Source organism: Sapajus apella, unplaced genomic scaffold (genome assembly GCF_009761245.1).
Source record: "Sapajus apella isolate SASKATOON/1434 unplaced genomic scaffold, GSC_monkey_1.0 scaffold25, whole genome shotgun sequence".
In the NCBI taxonomy this organism is placed as follows: domain Eukaryota; kingdom Metazoa; phylum Chordata; class Mammalia; order Primates; family Cebidae; genus Sapajus; species Sapajus apella.
The window spans coordinates 18,197,718-18,214,268 of record NW_022436965.1 but is presented as its reverse complement, the minus strand read 5'-3'; the positions used below and the strand labels follow the sequence as shown (position 1 = coordinate 18,214,268).

Below are 16,551 nucleotides of genomic sequence, written 5' to 3'. Positions count from 1 at the left end.
GTCCCTGAATAGTCCCTGTATGGGCCACCAAAGCATCACAAGTGTGACTATCTAGGGCTGGGTTGGTGTTGCAGGTGGTAAAGGAATTTACCAAGATAGTTGTAGGTAAAGAAAGGCCGGTTTATTAGAGAAAGTATGAAAATACATTGCAAGATTGCAACAGGCAGCACAGCAGAGAAAGGGCTGTCTGCAGAATGGCAGGGGCTGGAGGTAAGTTTTATAGGGTTGTGCTAGAGGGGGCTGCATGCAGAGGTCATCTCTTAGAACAATTGTTCATTGTTCTTCTTCACCTGGGGCCCTTGCCCACATCAGGCCCCTTCCTCATTGTCACTTACTTATCAGACTCCACAACATTCTCATATTCTCGAGGCAAGATTCTGTCCATGAAGAGATGAAGGGATAAAGAAATTGCATTATATATACACAATGGAATGCTATTCAGCCTTAAAAATTCATGAAATCATGTCATTGCAGCAACATGTGTGGTCAAGGTAGGAAAAATGCCTCAGAGAATCCACACCAAAATTTCCACCCTAAGCAGCTGTGCCCACAGTCAGGAGCTGTTTCTTCCCCAGGACGGTGCCCCAAGTCCTTCTGAAGCTGCTGTGGTGCCTACTCAGGAGGGTCCTGAAGGAACTGGAGCTCTTCTCCTCCTCACAGGCTGAATAGTATTTTTTTGTGTATAAGTACCACATTTTCTTTATCCATTCATCCGTTGATGGACACTTAGGTTGCTTCTATACATTGTTATAAATAATGCTGCTTATGAATAATGCTGCAATAAACATGGGAGCACAGAATCTCTACCACATACTGATTTCATTTCATTTGGATATATAACCAGTAGTGGATATCTGGCAACATGGATAAACCTGGAAGACACTATGCTAAGTGAAATAAGCCAGACACAGAAAGACAAACATGCTTTCAATCATGTATGTAACCTAAAAAAGTTTATCTCACAAAAGTAGAGAATAGAATAGTGATTACCAGAGGCTGGGGAGGGCAAAGGGAATGGGGGCATAGGGAGCAATTGGTCAACAAGCACAAAGTGACAGTTAGAAGGAGTAAATTCTGGTGTTCTATTCACAGTAGGGTGACAATGGTTAACAATATTGTATATTTCAAAAAAGCTAGAAGAGAGGATTTTAAATGTTCTCACCACAAAGAAATGATAAATGTGGCTGGGTGTGGTGGCTCACACCTGTAATCCCAGCACTTTGGGAGGCTGAGCCAGGTGGATCACTTGAGGTCAGGAGTTCAAGACCAGCCTCGCAAACACAGTGGAACCCTGTCTGTACTAAAAATATAAAAATTAGTAGTGGTAGTGCGTGCCTGTAATCCCAGCTACTCAGGAAGCTGAGGCATGATAATCACTTGAACCTGGAGGCTGAGGTTGCAGTGAGCTGAGATCGCACCACTGCACTCCAGCCTGGGTGACACAGTGAGACTCCATCTCAAAAAAAAAGAAAGAAATGATAAATGAGGTGATGGATATGCTAACATCCTGATTTGATTTGTTGATTTTTATACAATGTATACATATATTGAAACATCACACTGTGCCCCATAAATATGTAAAATTATGTATCAATTGAAAACATTTAAAAATGTCTGCCCTTTATTTTTTAATTATAATATATACGTATATGTATATATAACAATACATATATATGTAAAACTGTATATCACATATATATATATTTCAGTAGCTTTTGGGATACAAGTGGTTTTTTATTACACGGATGAATTATATAGTGGTGAAATCTGAGATTTTAATGCACCTGTCACTAGAGTAGTATACATTGTACCCAATGTGTAGTTTTTTTATTCCTCACTTCCCTTTCACCTTCCCTGCTTCTGAGTCTCCAATATCCATATACCACTCTGTATGCCTTTGCTTACCCATAGCTTAGTTCCCACTTAAGTGAGAATATACTGCCCTTTTCTTTATATATACTTTTTTTGGAGAGGTTGTTGGAATTCTCAGAGGATGAGAATCCTCAGCTTCTGTTATCACCTCTATGAAGAGGAATCTAAGAAAGAGTATATGTAAGGAAAAAGGCAAAAACTAGAGGAATGTTTGTATTTAGCGGTGGGAAGATGAAGAACAGTCAGTGGGAAATGGTCAGAGTGGTGGAGAGAAAAACAATGAAGATAAGACAGTACAAAAGAAGATGAGGAAAGAGTAGTCATTGCATCAAAAACTTCAGAGAAACCAAGAAGGCTGAGAACAAAGACTAGAAAAAGCCATTGGATTTATTGACTCACATGCTTTTATTTTATTTATTTATCTTCATGAAGTATTTCAGTAACATTATGGAAGCAAAAGCCGTATTATAAAAGTTTAATTATTAGTGGAATTACAGGTTGCAGATTCCTTTTGGAAGAAATTTAATTGTAAGGGAAAAGACACAGTATATTGCAGCTTGAAGTGGTAGTGGGGTCAGGTACCATCAGAAATAACCAATTTATATTTACTAATGGAGAAGAGGCGGCAATGCAAATCAAAGAAAAAATAATGGTGTGGTGATACCCCTGCAAATGTGGGACAATCAGAGTTTCACACTACAGAAGATGAGTTCTAGCAAGATGATGAGAGGATCCTTTCTTGGGGGAAAGAGGGAAGGAAGTAAAAGAGATTTTGAAAAGAGAGAAGAAAATTCCTAAAGTAGCTTCAAAATATTCAGTAAAAAAGGCAAGCAAGGTTAAGAGTCAAAAGAGCAGTGTTGAAGTTGGGAGCTTTAAGGAAAAGGAATTTTTGAACGGTTATCTTAGCAGATAAATATGCATAGGAAATGGTAAACAAAAGGATGGCTGAGCAGCTGTGAGAATCCAGGCTAGTGTAGTGATTTTTCACTGCTCCTTTAAATCAAGGACTGTCTTAAATTCCTTTTTGTCCCTCCATGATACTTTGTATAGAACAAGCACACACTAAATATTATTGACTTGATTCTAATTTTTTTAAGTTTGCTTTTGAATGAGAGGAAAAGACGAGAAAAAAAGAAAAGGAAGTGAAAGCAAGAGAGTATTTCAGCTTTCCCAGGGCATAGGAATCTCAGAAGCATTTTGCTTGCTTAATGACCTTTTACCAAGTCACCTTTTCAATACTGGCTTCATTTCCCAGTCAGCAAAACAGGGGAAATAATCTCTGCCTCCTTATTATCTTCCAAGAGTATCATAAGCTCTTAGTAAAATAATATTTGCATAATAGTTGCCTTATAGACAAGATAATATTTAATTTCCTCATTTTTATAGGTTTGCTTCTCTTCTCTGGGCTGTTTATTATTATAGATTGGTTAGCAAGAGTTTGGCCTGTTGACATTAAGACAATAGAAGGGGAAATAAGAATATGAGCAATGAAAATTTGTGACAAAAATAAAATGGAGACATGAAAGGAGAGGATGTTTGATTACTTTCAACTTCATCAGTCATTATTATTGTCTTTAAATATCTCTTGGAACTTCATGCAATTATTCTACCTCATCAATATACTTGAAGTTACATTTTAATTTCATGATCAATTTTTAGGAGACAGTTTCTCTTTGTATTTTACTCATAAAGTATAAATAAGCAAAATCATTCTTTTTAAAAGTTAACTGGACAATAACATTCTAAATATCATCCATGGCTTGCCAAGTCACCTATCCAAGTTTCCCTATGCTGAGGTAGATCACATGTCTGTTTTTTATCATTAATAGTAAACCACCTCTTTTCTCCTCAGCCAAGGCTGGAGGCCACGATCAGCCCTCAGGGATCATTTTCAGGACTGCCATGAGCTGAGCCACCTTGTTTTCCTGCCTCAAACATGTGAAAAGAAAGAAAAAAGAAAATAAATAATAATAATAACAAAGCGGTTTTCCTTCTGGCTCTGGGTTTGTTGTTATTTTGTGTAAGACCAAACCCTCCCCCTTTTAAAGGGAATTATTTAACCAAAAAACTCCCTACCATCTTTTCTGTGACTCTGAATTCATAATACTGGTTATAACGTATGCTTTAATGTTAGGTAGGTCCACGTCTGAAATATGGATTATAAAATTAACTGTAGGAAATCTGTCTGGCTGCAGCCCCAGTGATAGCCACTGTATTAGCCTGTTCTCACATTGCTATAAAGAACTACCTGAGACTGGGTAATTTATAAAGAAAAGAGGTTTAATTGGCTCATAGTTCCATAGGCTGTACAGAAAGCATGGCTGGGGAGGCCTCAGGAAACTTACAATCATGGCAGAAGGGCAAAGGGAAAGCAAGCATGTCTTCGGGAGAACAAGAGTGAAGTGGGGAGTGCCACACACTTTTAAACCATCAGATCCCGTGAGAACCCATTGTCATGAGAACAGCAAGGGGAAAATCTGCCCCCGTGATCCAGTCACCTCCCACCAGGTCCCTCCCCCAACATTGGGAATTACAGTTCACCATGGGATTTGGATGGGACCCAGAGCCAAACTGTATCAGCCATCCTTATGCAATAATTTTAAAGAAAGCTTTTTGGCAATTGCTGTGCCATCATTTTTTCCCTAATCCTTTATAAACAGATCAATAGCTAATTGTCCAGTTACTTTTTAAAAATGTCATGATAGAAAATTTTAAAATGTACTTGGGTTTAGAATCATTTTGACAATTTTTTTTTTTTTTTTGGAGCAGGGACTGAATCTCACTCTCACCCAGGCTGGAATGCAGTGGCGTGATCATGGCTCACTGTAGCCTCATACCCCATGGCTCACTGTAGCCTCATACCCTTGGGCTCAGGGCATCCTCCATCTCATTCTGCTGAGCAGCTAAGACTACAGGCATATGCTCCTTGAAGAATTGCTTTTGACAGAGAACTTTATGTTTTGGTACCTGTTTACTGCAATATAGTACTATGAGGATACTCTTGAACATAAATGTCAGAGTTTACATTTTTAAAGTTTTCTTTTTTTAAATGTGTACACAAGTGTTTTGAGTCTGCATTGGATTTTAGGGTTCCAGCCTGACACAGGACTTCAGAGATGCAGCTGAAGCATGTGCTGAGTCAGTGTCAGCCTCCATGTGCATAGCGACATTTCCCCATCTGCTCCATGGTTGCTGCTGCCGTATGCCCTTGATTTCCCTGGCTTCTCTTAATTTCAGTTATCATAAATTTTTTTGGTTCCATAATTTATGTTAAAAAAATAGATTCTAATTCTCTGGTGAACTTCTATATCTTTTTGTCTATTTTCTTGAACACTTTAGTCAAAGTCCTTGTTTGCTAATCTAATACCCGGATTACCTGTGGGTTACTTTCTATTGTCTATTTTTTCTTGGATTTTGATCATATGACTCTGTCTTTTAGCATGCCTAGTAAGTTTAGATATTTATTCAGTATTAAATACTGAATACAAAATATTTAGTACAAAATAATTCAGCATTAGTTTGAGTATTTGGCATTGCAGTTTCCCTTTATTAGAGTTGAGAATGTTTTTGTTTTCAGTTTTTATCCTTTTATAAGCAAAGGAGATTCTACATCCTCTGCTGACATTCATTTGAAATATTAAGACAAAACTCATGAAAAGTTGGTCTCAGAGTCATAGTTATACTTCACTGAGTTAAAATGACATCACAAATCACAAGGGCTCCATTGTAGTTCCTTGCCTTAAGTGCTATAGTCACAAGTAGTATATGAACAGTTATTTAGAAGGAATGGAATGATGTCAGCAAAATAACTTAAATAGATACATTTCAGACTTTCTTCACATGATGAAAAATTGAAGAGAAACAATCAGCCTTTTGATAACAAGACTTTTGAGAAAACGTAGTCAAGTTTCCCTAAGAGCCAAACTGGCCTTTCTGCTTTATTCTTTACATAATTACAGAGTCAAGGTAGAACCCAAAGTATGGAAATATAAATTCTTAAGATCATGGTAGAACTCAAAGTATGGGAATATAAATTTTTAAGATCATGAAGAATCATTCATGGAACTTCTGTTGTGTAACAGGAATTGTGTAATGTGATGGGTCCTCAGATATTTTGTTGTTTTTGTTTTTGAGTTGGAGTCTTGCTCTTTTGCCCAGGTTGGAGTGTGTGATCTTGGCTCACTGCAACCTCTGCCTCACAGATTCAAATGATTCTGTTGCCTCAGCCTCCCAAGTAGCTGGGACTACAGGCATGCGCCATCACACCCAACTAATTTTTGTATTTTAAGTAGAGATGGGATTTCACTATGTTGGCCTGGCTGGTCTTGAACTCCTGATCTCAAGTGATCTGTGTGCCTTGGCCTCTCAAAGTGCTGGGATTACAGGCATGAGCCACTGTGCCCCACCAGGGTCTCAGGTTATTTAAGGGTATATGTCTACTGTCTGAACCCTGAAGCCTGGGTGGTGAGTCAAAAGCTATGGTGCCCAGCCAAAGAGCAGGTGTCCCTGAGAACCTACCAAGAAAAAGTCTCATCACTCAAACGCAGTAGGCAGAGCACCAGAAAATTAGCTTAGAAGGAGCTTAAAGATAGGTGGTAATTGCAAATCTCTAGAGCTCTCCTGCAGCCATCCAGGAGTGACCTACATGTAAGTCCTAATAAACTCTTCTACTTGTCAAGCTGGACTTGTCTAAGTCATTTTTTGGTCTCTCAGCACCTTCCTAATTTGAACGGGGAGTGGGGAAGGATCATTATAGTCCCAAGTTTTTCTCGTTATAGGCTCTGTGCATCATTAACACATAAATGTACCAAGAACCCTTTTGGCCATCTGGTGAAGTCAATGGACCACTTAGAATGTTTCCAGATGTATCAAAATAAAATACACAGAATTACAGAGTAACCCTGTGATATTAAAATAATGTTATCACAGATTTTAAAGGTAAAATTTGTGAAATATTAATATCTATGCTTTTTGAATTATTAAATAACAAAATCTAATGGCAGGCCTAAAGTTTGTCATAATTTTGAATTAGCAATGAGCATAAACAATATTTCAAATTATGATTGTAATGTAGAACAATCTTAGTGATTTGTATTGGTAACAAAATCACAGGTACAGCTAGTACTACTGAGGGTTTTGCTTTTTTCAGGAGGGCAACATTTATAATAAAAGAAATGCTGACTTTTTGTTAGAGCTCAATGGAAATAAAGATGTCATCTGTTCCTCCATCCAAGTTCACAGACCTTCTGAATTCTCTCCATGGTTCCTCAAGGTTCCCTAGGTTTGGAACTCCTACTTTAAGTATTTTATCCTTTTCCACAAGGTGTGGAGAACTTTGAGAATACTGGGAAGTTCTGAGCAAAGAATAATGACTCTAGGGCCCAGGCATGAAAGATCTTACTTGTTGGCAGAGTTGCACTTCCTGACTAGAATGCAGGTGTTCTGCTTGTTAGTCTGCATATAGCCCTGCCTTGCCTAGTGCCCTTGCACCATTCCTGAGAACCTTGGAGTTGGATTATCATTTAAAAATCGTCTGGTACAATCAACATATCCTTCCCTGAAAAAAATGGTCGAGTTCTTACCATGAGGGAGGCCCTGAGTTATACATGTTACTGCACCTGACTGTCACAGCAACTCCATGAGCTAGATGTTATTCTTCTCAGTTAACATAGACTCATTTGTTCATTCAGAAAAATATATTAGATACCTATTGTGTATCCATTACCAAGGCAGGTGTGTGGTTTAAAATTCAGACATAGGCCAGGCACAATGGCTCACGCCTGTAATCCTAGCACTTTGAGAGGCTGAGGTGGGCAGATCGCTTGAGCCCAAGATTTTGAGACCAGACCAGCATGGGCAACATGGTGAAACCCCACCTTTACCAAAAAAAAAAAAAAAAAAAAAATTAGCCAGGCATGGACCTGCAGTCCTGGCTACTTGGAACGCTGTGGTGGAAGGATCACTGGAGCCTGGGAGATCAAGGCTACAAGTGAACTGAGACCACAACACTGCACTCCAGCCCGGCTGATCGAGTGAGAGCCTATCTCAATAATAATAATAATGATAATAATAGCAGTAAAGAATAAAATACAGACATAGTTGCTCTCTTGATAGACTTTATATTCTAGTAGGAAAGACAGACACAAATATATAAATTATATAATTACAAATTGTGATAAGTCTTTTAAAAAGATCAAACAAGTTGTTGAGACTGAGACTTATGGGGGGCCTATTTAAAAGAATGGCATTATCGAGGGAGATATCTCTGACGGAGTAACATTTAAGCTGAAACTAGAAGTATGAAAAGAAACCAATCATGCAAAAAGTACGAGTGTCCCAGGCAGAAAGAACAGCAAGAGCAAAGGCTGTTAGGCAGGAAAGAGTTTGGCATTAAAAAAAAATGTATTATTTTTTAAAGTGTGGTAAAAAAAATCACAATTTACCATCTTAAGGTCGGCGCAGTGGTGCACACCTGTAATCTCAGCACTTTGGGAGGCAGAGAAGAGATGATCACTTGAAGCCAGGAGTTCAAGACCTGGCCAACATGGTGAAACCCTGTCTTTACCAAAACAATGCAAAAAATTAGCTAGGCGTGGTGGCACACCCCTTTAATCCCAGCTACTTGGGAGGCTGAGGCGTGAGAACTGCTTGAACCCAGGAGGTGGAGGTTGCAGTGAGCCAAGATTGTGCCACCATACTCTAGCCTTGGTGACAGAGTGAGACTCCATCTCAAAAAAAAAAAAAAATGACCATCTTAACCATTTTTAAGTGTACAGTTTGGTGGTGTTAACTACATTCAAATTGCTGTGCAGTAGATGTCTAGAACTTCCTCATCTTACAAAACTGAAATCTCTACCTATTGAAATACCACCTCCTTCCCGGTCCCTGAGCCCTTGGCAGCCACAATTCTACTTTCTGCTTCTATCATTTGACTACTTTAGATACCTCATGGGAATGGAATCACTCAGTATTTATGTTTTCTGTGACTGGTTTGTGTTACTTAGCATAATGTCCTAAAGGTTTACCCATGTTGTATTACATAACAAGACTTCTCTCTTTTTTAGGCAGAATATATTCCTCTACATGTATATACCACATTGTTTATCCATTCATCCATCAGTGGACATTTAGGTTGCTTCCAACTCTTGGCTATTGTGAATAATGCTGCAATGAACATGGGTATGCAAATATCTGTTCAAGAGTCTGCTTTAAATTACTTTGAATATATATCCAGTGGTGAGTTTGCTGGATCAGGTGGTAATTATCTTTTCATTTTTGAGGAACTTCCAAACTCTTTCACAGTGATTGTACTATTTTACATTCCTACCAATAGTTCACAAGGGTTCCGGTTTCTCCACATCCTCAATGCTTATTTTCTGGGTTTTCTTTGATGGTCATCATAATGGGTGTGAGATGATATCTCACTTTTTTAAAATTTGCATTTCTTTAATGATTAGTGATGTTGAACACCTTTTCATATGCTGTTGGCCATTTGTATATCTTCATTGGAGAAATGTCGAGTCCTTTGCCCTTTTTAAAAATTTGCTGTTGTTGTTGCTGTTTGTGTATTCTAGATATTAACAACTTAACAGGTAATGTGATTTGTAAGTATTTTTTTCCATCCCAGGGGTTGCCTTTTCACTCTGCTGATTGTTTCCTTTGATGCATAGGAGATTTTAAGTTTAATGTAGTCTCATTTGTCTATTTTTGCTTTTGTTACCTATGCTTTTCATGTCATAGCCAAAAAAAATCACTGCCAAATATAATGTTTTGAAGCTTTCCCCCTAAGTTTTCCTCTAGAGGTTTTACAGTGTTACCCATTTTTAGTTAGTTTTTGTATATGGTGTAGGATAAGGGTCCAAATTCATCCTTTTGCATATAGATATCCAATTTTCCCAACACCGAGGCAATTGGCATTTTTGAGAAGGAAGGGGCACGTCAGTGTGTCTGAGCTTGGTGAACAAGGATAATGATAGAAGACGAGGTTGGATCATGTAAGGGTATACTAAGATTCTAGATTTTAGTCTTAATGCATTGGGAAGCCACTGGAGAGTGACATGGACAGATTTATACTTTTATAAAAGTATGATCATTGTGTTTCTCAAAAAGTTAAACATAAAATTACCATGTGATCCAGCAATTCTACTCCTATATATTCTAAATAACTAAAAACATGTTTTTCATTACAAATTCTTATACATTAATGATCACAGAAGCATTATTCATAATAGCCAAAAAAGTGGAAACAACCCAAAGTCCCTCTATTGATAGATATGGCACATTTTATTTACACAATGGAGTATTATCTATCATAAAATGGAATAAAGTACTGTTATATGCTATGACAAAGATGAACCTTGAAAACATTATAGTAAGTGGAAGCAGTCAGACACAAAAGACCACATAATACATAATTCTGTTTATGTGAAACATCCAGAATAGGCACATCTATTAAAGACAGAAGATAGGTAAATGGTTTCAAGGGGGAGAAGGGGAAAATAGGACTAATTGCTAATTGGTAGGGATGATAGAAATGTTCTGGAATTAGACAGTGGTAATGGTTGCACAGCATTGTGAATATACTAAAAATCATGGAAATGTATACTTTTTTTGAGACAGGGTCTCACCCTGTCACCCAGGCTGGAGCGCAGTGGTGCAGTCACAGCTCATTGCAATCTTGACCCACTTCCACTCCACACCTCGTCAGCCCCAGGCTCAAGTAATCACTCCCACCTCAGCCTCCCAAGTAGCTGGGATCATACACATACACCATCATGCCCTGCTAATTTTTAAGTTGTTTTGTAGAGACAAGGGCCTCCCTATGTTGCCCAGGCTAGTCTTGAACTCTTGGCCTCAAGTGATCTTCCTGCCTCAACCTCCCGAAGTTCTGAGATTACAGGTGTGAGTCACCATGCCTGCTCAGTGCACACTTGTGAATGGTAAATTTCATGTGACATATATCTCAGTTTGAAAAGTGCTATTTAAAAAAAATCAGCCCAGCATGGTGGCTCATGTCTAGATCATTCTGATTACCCTTGCTTACTTCTGTGCTATATTGTTTCTAGCTAAGGGTTCCTTCTGTCAGCTGTCTTCAGAAATATACCATATTCTCTGAGAATGTTTCTCTTTTGAGTCTTCAAACACCAGAGCTGACATGACAAACTGTTTAACATTTTTTAAAAAATTAAAAAATTAAAAACATCAGAGCTGCTGATTGGATGAAATTTTGACATATTTGGAATATTTTTTTCTACTATATGTTAGCAGTGATGATGAAGATATACCATTGAAAGATGAGATGGATTAAGAACAGTAAAATATTTTGGCACCATAATTTGAGATTCTTCTTAGAAAAAGGTCATTGTTGCAGCTCCATGGCAAGCAAACAGTTTTAGTTTTAGAGAAGTATTACATATAACTATAACTTTTTTGTTGGACTAAAGGGAATTTTGTTCTTCTGGTTTCTTTGAGGACTCTGGATCTGAATGTTAAAAAATACTTTGGGTGGAGTACTCAAGTGAATTTTTATTTATTAAATGCTGTTTTTAAATCCATTCCCTTAGTGGTGGAAAAATATTGCTGTGGGCTGAGGACAGAGATCCTCTATAAAAATAGGTTATATGAGATGGTCATGGGTTAGGCACCCAAGTGCTAGAGTGTAGGAGAAAAACAAAATGTTTTTCAGGTTTTTCTATTCCTGCAAAGAAACTGAAGTTTAGAATAAAATTATGAAGAAAACAGTCTAATAGCTTACCTTTGTAATTTTTTCCAGTATCCAGGCTGTAGAAAACAAAGATGGTGAAAAGGAGGCCTTGTGAGGCCCCTCATGTAGGGGTCAAATGTATTCAGGCATAGCCTGTTAACCTTGGCATCATTCCTTCATCTTCCCAGGCTTCCAGCTTTCAAAATGTTACTGCCTACTGGCCCTAAAGGCAAACAACTTGCCATGTATAATATGCCCTATATTAATGTCATGCAGTCCATGCATTTGAGGAAACCCATCCATCACCAGATGCCCTTAGTGACAAAGTGGGGAACTACTGCACAAAGAAAACCCTGGGAATCAAATATGATACCCAGAGGCAGTCATGGCTGAATTCACTCAGTCATATATAACTATTTTCACTTATTTTTAGTCAATTGGAATTTTGCCTCAATTACATAGGTATATGTATGTTTCCATACATAAGAAAGCAGTGTGTAATCATCTACGTTGATACTAATTTGTTAATCTTGTATAAGGCTGGCACATTCTCCCAAAGAGATTCTCTGCCAGTGTGAAAATGAACTCTGCAGCTCTGAAGCTCCTTCCCATGAATTCAAAGTAATGTATGAGAAAAGTTCTTGGTCAATCACAAGTGCTATACAAACTAAAGAATACTATTATGAGCTGGGCATGGTGTCTCACACCTGTAATCCTAGCACTTTGGGATACTGAGGTGGGAGGATCCTCTGAAGCCAGGAGTTTGAAACCAGCCTGGGCAACATACAGAAACCCTGTGTCTCTACAAAAAATTTTTTTTTAAAATTAGCCAGGCATGGAGGCTTGTATCTGTGGTCCCAGCTACGCAGGAGGCTGAGGTGGAAGGATTGTTTGAGCCTGGGAAGTCGAGGCTGCAGTAAGCCGTGATTGCACCACTGTACTCCAGCCTGGGTGACAAAGGAAGATCCTGTCTTAAATAAATAAGTAGCTATTATGATCATCCCAATCTTAGGAATCCAGTGTCAGCTCGATAGTCACTTTTTAGGTCAACAGTATTGTCAAGAAAAGTGTTAACACTCAGCTAATAAAATGGCATAATGTTACCCTAGTATGTTATTATGCCTGCCTTCCATTATCCCAAGACACAGGAGAACATTCATTTTTTAAAATTCTCAAATGTGGAAAACCCATTTCCTAAGATGATTTCCAATATGAAATAGTTTCCAGCATTATATGAGCCACTCCTGTATACCAAAGAGAGATTCCCTTTACTCAATTTTATATCCCACTCATGAAACATTTTAATGTCTTGGACCTACTAACTCCAGTTGGATACCACTGACAGGAAGTGAGAAGGGTATGAGCCGTGGGATAGGCATGCAGGGTGGGGAGACTAGCTTTTAGTTCTGGCTCCGGTTTTTACTGGAGTGATAACCTCTAAATTCTTTTCAAGTAACAATTGCACAAATAATACTCCTTTCTCCTTCCCCCTTTCTTTCTACAGACTATTTCCTCAGTCATCCAGAGGCCAATTTGGGAGCCACTTATGAGTCCCTCAGTCTTTTATTCCCCCTATTCAATCAGTCATCAAGCACCTCAGTCTTTCCTGAGAACATCTCTCAGATCAGGTCTTTCTGTCATGACCCTGGTTCTCTGTTGACCTCCTGTGGCCCGACAGCCTGAAGCTAAATATGTGGAATTGAAGACTCCTCAAAAACCTCAACCACACATTCTCTTTCGCGCTCTCTCTCTCTCTCTCCCCGCCCTGTTTATGCTCTGTATTAGTTTCCTATCACTACTGTAACAAATTAGCAAAAACTAGTGCCATATGCAATACAAATTTATTTTCTTACAGTTGGGTCAGTCAGAAGTCTGACAAGTCTCAATAAATTAAAATAAATGTGCCAACGGGGCTGTGTTTCTTCTGGAGCCTCTAAGGAGAATCCATTTCTTTTCCTTTTCCAGCTTCTAGAGGCCAACCCCTTTCCTTGGTTCATGGCTGCCTTCCTTCATCTTCAAAGCCAGAAACATTGGGCCAAGCTCTCCTGTCTCTCCCTCTTCCACTTTAAAGGACTCTTGTGGCCCAGCCTGGCCAACATGGTGAGACCCTGTCTCTACTAAAAATACAAAAGTTAGCTGGGCACGCACACGCTTGTAATCCCAGCTACTCAGGAGGCTGAGGCAGCAGAATTGCTTGAATCTGGGAGGCAGAGGTTGCAGTGAGCCAAGATCGTGCCAGTGCACTCCAGACAGTCCAGACTGCACTCGAGGCTTAAGAGAGTCTTACTCTCTTGGAGACTCTTACTCTCTTAACAAGAGAGTAAGACTCTGTTTCAAAAAAAAAAGCGGGGGACCCTTGTGATTACATTGAGATTAGCTGGATAATTTCACTACTTCAGCTGAGTAGCATCCTTAATTGCATCTACAACCTTCACTCTCCTTTGCCTTGTAACCTGACACATTTACAGTTTCGGTTCTGGGGATTAGGAGGTAGACATCTTTGGAGGGGGGAGCATTATTTTGCCTCTCTCATCCTCTGCCTCCCAAATTGTCAGAGATGCTTTTTATTTCCTATTTCTTATTTTGCAATTAATCATAGCAACAATCAGTTGAATATTATCACCAAAATTATGAGTATGTTTCAGTTAAGTAAGTCTGACTGCAAATTATATATCCAGAGGTCTGGATTTATATTTTTAGAAAAAAAAAAACTCCACAATACTGAATGGCTTTATATCTAAATTTAGCTTGCATTTTAAATCATAATGGTAACCACTTGGGATCCTAATAAAACATAAAAGCATTTTATCATCTAATTGGCTTAAATTAATTAAGTATACTAATGATAACACATACCTAAAAATTATATTTCATAGTTAAACATTGAGAGAAATAAGCTTCAAATAAGTATTTTAAAAGATTAATGCTAGGGTCTAATGTTATAGCTAAAATATTTCTGTGTTATTCTTACAATTTTAGAAAATCTCTAGTATTTTTAGCTTAAAATGTTGTTGTTGTTACTGCTTTGTTATGCTCACAGAAGGGAGACAGGCACAGATGGAAAAAGGTAAGTTACTTGCCCTCTTGGTCTGAAAAATACTGCCAAAACAGTAATCATACTTTTTGAGCATCAAATAAGGGGCTAGAGCCTGGGCTGTGATAGCAATAACTTTGTCTTTTCTAGTAACATGCCCTTAACAGAACAAACAATGGAGACAGAGGGAAAAGCAGCAGCCAAAAGTTTTTGTAAAGGTTCCAGAGGGTGAACCATGCTTCTTGTTTTTTTTAACCTATGTCTTGCTGATATTAAGCAGTCAGATTATATAATATTTTTGTTCTTTCCTCAGAGAAGCCTTCTCTGGTCATCCCCTAGATCAGTAGAGGTCACAAAGATATATCCTATCATGGAATGGTATGGTTCTCCTTCACAGCTCTTATAACCCCCATTACAAATTATTTTTGTAATTGTTTATTGTGCCTTCCCCGTGATTACCATGCTTGCCACTGCATCCTTAGCTTCTACCACAGTAATTGGCTTTTATTAGACCATTAACATATTTGTTGAATTGAATTGAATAAAGCTTTGGGGGTGCACAGAGCAGCTACTATGGTTTTTGTTTGTTTGTTTTTGTTTTTGAGTTAGAGTCTCCCTCTGTTGCCCAATCTGGAGTGTGGTGGTGCGATTTCCCGGCTCACTGCAACCTTCACCTCCTGGGTTCAAGCTATTCTCCTGCCTCAGCCTCCTGGGTAGCTGGGACTATAGGCACACACAACCACGCCCAGCTAATTTTTGTATTTTTATTAGAGACAGGGTTTCACCATGTTGGCCAGGCTAATCTCGAACTCCTGATTTCAAGTGATCTGCCCGCCTCAGCCTCCCAAAGTACTAGGATTACAGGTGTGAGTCATCGTGTCCGGCTGCTGTGGTGTTTTGCTTCTTTGGTATTGTGTAGCACATTCAGCACAAGTGATGTCCTCAGTTCTCAATAAGTGCTTCCTAAAGAATCCACATTTCACCCATTCAGAACCTTGCATGATGTAGCAGCTTAAGCTACTTCAAGGACTCCTCTTGATCTTGAGTAGAGAGGAACAATGTGAACTCAGCAAGGGGAGCATGGAAACAGATTTTCTTTTATGTTACTTGTGGAAAGCTTTTAGATTAACCATTGAAAATTGCGAATTTGGAACCATACCCATTTTGACTTATCTCCTAATTGTATTTTAAAACAGTGGTTCTCAGTGTGGTTCCAGGACCAACATCAGCAGCATTTTGGAAACTTTTGTTAGAAACACAAATCCACTGAACCAACGACTTAGAACTGTGGGTGGGTCTCGGAAAATTCTGTTTTAACAAGTCCTCCAGGTGATTCTGATGCATGCCAGTTTGAGAATCACTCTTTTAAACCAACGTTTAAGTCCAATCTAACCTACGTAACAATTAACAGTCTACCCGGCTATCTACCTGTGCTAGTGTGGTATATAACAGCCCATAGTACACATGCTCTATTCTAAGCCTATCTGCTCGCCTCAATCTGTATATTCCTCCTGCAATTTATCATGGTGTGAAAGGCCCAATGATACACAGGTTTGGTCATTTTCAAATAGTGCCTGCCGGCATTGTGGCTCAGGCCAGTCATCCCAACACTTTGGTAGGCTGAGGTGAGATGATCACTTGAGCTCAGGAGTTTTAGACCAGCCTGGACAACATGGCAAAACCCCATTTATAAAAAAAATAATAATAGCTGGGTGTGGCAGCATGCACCTGCAGTCCTAGCTACTTGGGAGGCTGAGGTGGGAAGATCCCCTGACCCCTGGGAGGTGGAGACTGCAGTGAGCCATTATTGCACCACTGCACTCCAGTCTGGGCGAAAGAGTGAGACCCTGTCTGAAAAAAAAAAGCACCCTTCACAGAAACTTCCTCAGCGTATTAGCATCAGCATCTGAAAGTACAGTATGTTTATCAAACATATAGAATA

At 38.9% G+C, this 16,551-nt stretch overlaps 1 non-coding gene across 1 annotated transcript; it reads left to right on the top strand.

Annotated features, from left to right (window-relative positions):
- Window positions 1-3,706: 3,706 nt before the first annotated feature.
- Window positions 3,707-3,812, top strand: LOC116560368. The gene has a single exon (XR_004272946.1).
- The last annotated feature ends 12,739 nt before the right edge of the window (window positions 3,813-16,551 follow it).